This window comes from Rhagoletis zephyria, unplaced genomic scaffold (genome assembly GCF_001687245.7).
Source record: "Rhagoletis zephyria isolate East Lansing unplaced genomic scaffold, Rhagoletis_zephyria_1.1 Rzeph_scaffold_08642, whole genome shotgun sequence".
Classification (NCBI taxonomy): domain Eukaryota; kingdom Metazoa; phylum Arthropoda; class Insecta; order Diptera; family Tephritidae; genus Rhagoletis; species Rhagoletis zephyria.
The window spans coordinates 19,859-26,584 of record NW_016165722.1 but is presented as its reverse complement, the minus strand read 5'-3'; the positions used below and the strand labels follow the sequence as shown (position 1 = coordinate 26,584).

Below are 6,726 nucleotides of genomic sequence, written 5' to 3'. Positions count from 1 at the left end.
AGCTCCGCCTAAGCTAGCCAGCGTGAGTAAGCAATGAAACTAACAAAAAGCCAAGCTCAAATGTATTTGCCAACAACAAAAGTAAAACACTTGTACAAAGTGTATTAACCTCTCGGCCGGCTATCAATCATCTAAGCCGTGATTAGCCACCTCCAACGCTGATGACTGACGTCTGCTGGTCGGACGATTTTACTTTCAATGGTAATTCGTCGCGGGAAGTCGCTAATTCTTTTGTGGTGATGATTTGTCATAATTCTCACTGAAATATTTTTTTGTTTTGTTTGTTTTTTTTTCCTAGGTACTCATTGCATTATAGGTACATAGTTAAACACTAAAAGAATAGAGGAAGAATTTAAAGTTGCGTTCACTTTTGATAATCACAGAAAAAGGTCATTTTGAGTTTTGAATTGGGGAAACCCGAAAGTGTGTTTGGATTACCTTTGAGTTGCCGTTAAATGCTGTTGGTTGTTTACGAATATTATAATATCTGGTTTTTCCGACTCCATTTAATTTATTTTACTTCAAGATATTTTATATATATATATAGGTAGACTAAACGGTTAAATAAATAGTTCGAATCCATTAAGATTTTTATACCCGAGCGCACTTGTGCGCAATGGTATTATAACTTGTTCACACAACGGTTGTTTGTAATAGGCAGGCAAAACGAATCGAGATACCCTGCATCAATTCGGACTCACACTAGGTTAGCCCTCAGATAGTCCCTATAGGATATATATATATATATCTATAGATATAGACAAATCCATACATACATAAATGATCAGAATAAAAAAAGAAATCGGTTAAGTGGTCTGTCTGTCCGTTCGTATGTCAGTCTATGCGCACGATAACTCGGGTAAAAGTTTAGATATCTTAACGAAACTTGGTATGTGTACTTCTTTTCAGCATGGAACGGATAGTATGGAAAATGGGTAAAATCGGGCAAAATCGGACAATAACCACGCCTACCTCCCATATAACGGTAATTTAGAGAACTACGAAATCTTCGATAAAGCAGTAAGTGCTGAAGCTAATTCATTCAAAATTGATGCTTGTAATAGTTTTTTACCAAGAAATATGTTTATGATAAAATTTTGGAAAATGGGCGTGCCACCGCCCACTTATGACCACATATGTACATTAGACTGCATCACTCCCCATACAAAAAAAAAAATCGGTACTGTTTTTCCATTGGAATTATAAAATCTATTATATTTTAAGACGTCCTATGCCGATTTTTTAAACCTAATCTGTTTTGTCATCTGAGGGGACTTTTTTCAAAAAGTTCTTTAAGAAACTACTTTTATGCATAAAAAACTCCATTTTTGGAGGTATTTTCAAATCGGTCCAGCTCGCTTAAATCTTAATATTTTTCCGAAATATTATGGTGGATGTCTTAAAATATAATAAATTTTGTAACCCCTGCGGAAAAACCGCAACTTTTTTTGGTGATGCAGTCTAATGTACATATCTCGGTAACTGTTCCATCAATTTGTATTGAACTTGGTATGAATATTGAAACGTTGGAAGTTATTGAAATCGGATTAAAATTACGACCACTTTTCATATAACGGTAAATTTCAGAAATGCTTGAAATTTCGATATTTCGAAATTTAAGGACGCTAATTTACTCAAAATTTATATCAACAACGATCACTTTAAAAGAACTAAAATTATTAAGATTACTTAAGGCTGAACTAATGCCCAAGAGTTATTCTGGGTGTTGCACTGACCTGGATCGAGCTTGTGGTACTCTTAGTAAAGCGATGAGAGCTCTCTTTGCTCATACTCGACTTTTTGGTTAAATATTGGGATTACTGTGGAGCCAACAACTAACTATGCCTCGATCGTGGACCCAAGGCGAATTCATATATGGTGGTAACAAGTGCATATAAGTAAAAATTCCGATTATAATTTTATTATTGCTTTTTCGTCATTTCTATTTGGTAATATCCTAGAGTCTAGAGTCGTTTTGTCTTGGCTGACATTCTACCGTACTAGTGTAGAGACAAAAATATCATATCAGCTATTCTAGTAACACCACATTATATCGTCCCCTCAATATAACAATAGCGTATGTGCTCATACGCCATTATTTTTTTATTGCATATTTAGAATCTCCATCATTGATTCTATGTCTGGTCGAAATTTCGTCAAATTCTACTTCCACAAAGTGGGGCAAAATGTCATTGGAAAAAATGGTGTATAATTTCTTGTTCAAAAATTTCCTTCAAACAAAAAAAAAACAAAAACTTTAAACTCGATTTTCTCAAAACCCAAAAAAAATTATACGCTATTGTTATATTGAGGGGACGATATGAATTTTCCTTGGGTGGACCTATGTAGATAAAGAGTGGTTCATATAGTAATTTCTTTTAAAAAATTTGAAAAAAATAACAAAACTTAATTGTTTTCGGTATATTATTGGTTTATTCGAAAGAGCAAACATTTCAGTATTTATGAAACATTTTTACGAACCTAAAATGACCTTACTTAGTTTTAGCGGCAAGCAAGAGTTCAAAGACTTGCGGTGTAAACTGAAAACGAAGTGGAAATATCAAAATTAAGTAGTTTGCAGAAATTAAAAACAAACTAACACTTATTATGAGCTTCAAGAATATGATAATCGAGGAAAAGGAGGTCATAGTTAAAGATTATAAACAAGAAATAAGCATTAAACAAATGACTGTAGAGCAGATACACGCAATCCTGAGATTTAAGAATTACACATTTTATTTAGTTTTAGAACAAAACAAATATGTACTTATGTGAATATGTAAATATTTTTCCACTAATTTTTTTTATTAGCATACATATTTATTTAGCAACATTTTTTTTTTTACATGGGTTAGTAGGTGCTGCAATAAAAGTAAACTCAACGAAGTGAAACAAAAAAGTGCCCAAAAACAGAAAAAATTTGCATGTATAAGAAAAGGGCAATGATCGTTTTCAATGCAAAAATAGCAAAAAAGTTATTTAGTTATTTTGATGTTTTAAAGAGAGGCAAACAAATTTGCTATAATTAAATTAAGAAGCTACTAGGGCATTTAGATAAGTCGGTGACATTTGGCATATTTGTTTTACACAATATACAGTGTTTATCATAACTCTACGACACACAGAGGTCGGATAAGTCATGTTTTAAGCGAAAAAGGCATATTTTAAAAGCATGATAAATTAATCGGAATAAAGCTATTCTTATTCAGAAATATTTAATGAACTCAAAACTTATTAATATTTTCAATAATATCTGCTGATCAAGCCGTTCTAATAGTTATGAGTTGATAGCTTTTTTAACAACTTTTTTTATGGAAACTTTCAATGATAATTATGCGGTAGCAGGCGTAGCCAAAATTATGGGGTTTGGACGGAATCTATTTTTATCTGCTTCCATGTCTGACAAACACAAACTTAATGACGCAGTTTTTTCAATAATTAATAGTGGCTGACTAACAGATGGTAATGGACACCACTCTGATCGCTCTAGCGATGCGTTTCTATAACTTTTCGGAAAAGTTTTAGAAAAAACACTACAGTGGCAACGCTGTGTTGCATTCAAGCTTGCTACGCGTCATATTTACAGTCACCGACTTATTGAACTTCCCTCGTATGTGCGGGCATATGTACATGCGTACTTACGTTTTTACTATTTAATTTCGTATAAATACATATACATATGAATGTATATAACGTTACCTAAAGGTGAAAAGGTGCCAAGTCCATTTTATGAAATTGTTTAAGAGAGAAGAAAAATCGATGCAGTTTCGCATAATATGTCATTCTGCATCAAAAACTAAATTTTGAAAAAAAGTAGACTTGGCACCTTTTCACCTTTAGGTAGCGATATGTACATATGTAAATACAAATACAAATATGCACAACTAATAATATTGTATTTTAGATAGGTAATCACTTAAAAACCAAACGCATTCAGATAGAAATTTTGTGGCATAATTTTTGTAGAAAGTTTTGTTGAAGGGTATAAAAGATTGGACATTTCTTTTAAGATGGTTTATTTTCACTGAATTATTCAAATGAAATGTATGTACATTAGACGGCATCACCAAAAAAAGCTGCGGTTTTTCCGCCGGGATTAAAAAGTTTATTATATTTTTTAAGACGTCCACCAAAATATTTCGGAAAAATATTAAAGTTTAAGCGAGCTGGACCGTTTTGAAAATACCTCCAAAAATGGAGTTCTTTATGAATAAAAATAGTTTCTTAAAGAACTTTTTGAAAAAAGTTCCCTCAGATGACAAAACATATAGGCGCGCTTTTCGGTGGAGGATTGCGTGACATGCCCATTTATCTAACTAACGGACACTATATTGGGAATAATCCATATATATATTGCTATGGGTGTTTTACAGCCATTTGCATAAGTTGTTAGCTCAATTTTTAATTTATTAACAAATATGTATGTATGTATGTATGTACTATGTATTTATTTGTTGCTAGGCAATCACGTGTGATATGTATAACGAGCGTTAAAATTATTTGAGTAAAGATTCAATACAAGAGAGAACAATAATAAAGATAAATAAATGTAAAAACACGAAATCGTTGGCAAGGTCAGTAATATGTATGTAGAGATGGAGGTGATTCATGGCACGAACATATTCGTATATGTAGATACAATTGTATGTATGCATGTGCATGTATGTTTATTAAAGGGCCCGCGAAAATGCCCCTGCAGGGAAACCGCGGACTAGTGAATCAAATTTCTAGTTCCGTACCAGATCTTTATCGTCAAAACGGAACCAGCCCGATAGTTACCAGATCCCCACCAGTCCAAAATCAGCGAAATGTGGTACTGTTAAAAAACTATTTTATTTCAGTTTTTCCATTAGAAATTTATGTATATCTAAGGTTACGAATTTAGAACTGCATAGTTCGAAACTAACGAAAAAATGATGCAGCTGGGGCTTGTTTACTTTACTTAGATATGTGTTTGGCGGCTTTTTCGTTCAAATAAGCATATATTCTGCACTTCGCAGATGCTTTTTCATAGCTTGGTAATACATAACCAAAATTTGAGTTATCGTTTTAACATCTTGGTACCGTCTGGAATCTAATACGGTNTCGATGACAACACTGGTAAAACGGCCAGCTGTTGTCTTTTGTACAAGTAAACAAACAAAGCACGCGAGATTCCCGTCTGCGGTAAGCGCGTGGTGGGTGTTGCGGGCAACGAGCCTGTGGCTGCCACGTTCGATCCTTGGTTGGAGCGATCGCGATTTTTTTTTATGTATATATTTTTTATTTTATTTGATTTATATATTTAATTACACTATATTTTATTTTCATTTGCTTTATGTTATATCACATTTTTTTATTTTACTACTAGTTAATTAAAATTTTTAGAGTTGAATTTTATTAAAAAGCCAGCTACAACTAACTGAAGTCAACGTAAAAAAAATTTATAGAACTTGTAAAAGCAGAATGAAAACAAAATAAATGAAAATTCTACTGGCCGTGGGACTCGAACCCGCGACCTTGCGACTCGTTTATCCGCATTACCGTCGTCTGTAAGGGTAAAATTATTAGGTGCATATGTGTGCCAGATTATATGCATAAGCTTTGCCGTCTGTCACAGCTTTTAGATACAAATGGTCTTAAGAGATGGCACGTTCGTTTCACATGCAGTTTGGAAATCATGAAAAATTTCCACATGCTTGAGTTGAGTCGAAACCCGTAAATAATTGCATGACGAATTTCTTTCTGGGTTGGTGATGGAATTTCTATCGACTTTTCGTCAGTAATTTTATGCTTTCTCGTTTCCTTTCTTACCAATTTCACTGAAATTTAAAACAAAATTTCGTATGACTGCTACAAGACACGTATCTGTTATTTTTAAACTTTTCAAAACCACATAAAATATAGTAAATTTAGCGAACTTTTGTTTGTACCCACTTATAAGAGTTTTTAAGCATACAAAATGCACTTTAGTAGGTACCTACAAACTTTGGTTTTGCTAGACGTAAAATATACGGATAATTATCAATCGAAGCACTAAAAAAACTTGTATGCTTGTGCGAGATACTAACTAGTTGCTAAAAGTGAGGATATTCACCAAATTCCAAAACTTGCCCGCTAAGTGTAAAAGCGGGCAAAATCGCTAAAATGGGAACATTGCTACCAGTATACTATTTTTAGCAATATAAAGCGAGCATGGACGTGAACAGTACAGTGATATTCAATCATGTCACTTAGAAGGCCATAGCTCTCAAACAGTGTATTATCGAATATTTTAAAGCCACGGCAACTTGCTATGTTAACTACAGCATTGAACAGCCACATATCACAAGGGGATGTAGCTCAGATGGTAGAGCGCTCGCTTAGCATGTGAGAGGTACGGGGATCGATGCCCCGCATCTCCAGTTGACAATTTTTTCTATTTTTATTTTTTAACAGTTTTGTTTTATTAATGTTTTTATTTAACTTTTCCATATTTTTTCAAAATGAATAACAAATAATATACGCTGGAAGAACACCATAGCTAAAAAAAATTAAAAAATTGCGAAAAAACCGCTCTTCATTTTAGTCAAGCTTAGCAAAGCTTAACAAGTTCCGATCATAACTTATGGAACTTTAGTCTGATAAAAAGCACAGCAATCAGAAAACAATCAGAATTGTGCAGAGGATTGCATGCTTTTGGTATATACAGATATATGAAAAATAATAGGAACACGACATTTTGACCAGTTTTGAGTATTTTTCTTT

The 6,726-nt window shown here is 33.3% G+C and overlaps 1 non-coding gene across 1 annotated transcript; it reads left to right on the top strand.

The window, feature by feature from the left end:
- Window positions 1–6,310: 6,310 nt before the first annotated feature.
- On the top strand, window positions 6,311–6,383 carry TRNAA-AGC (transfer RNA alanine (anticodon AGC)). Its single transcript has one exon. It is a non-coding gene; the product is annotated as a tRNA-Ala (tRNA).
- The last annotated feature ends 343 nt before the right edge of the window (window positions 6,384–6,726 follow it).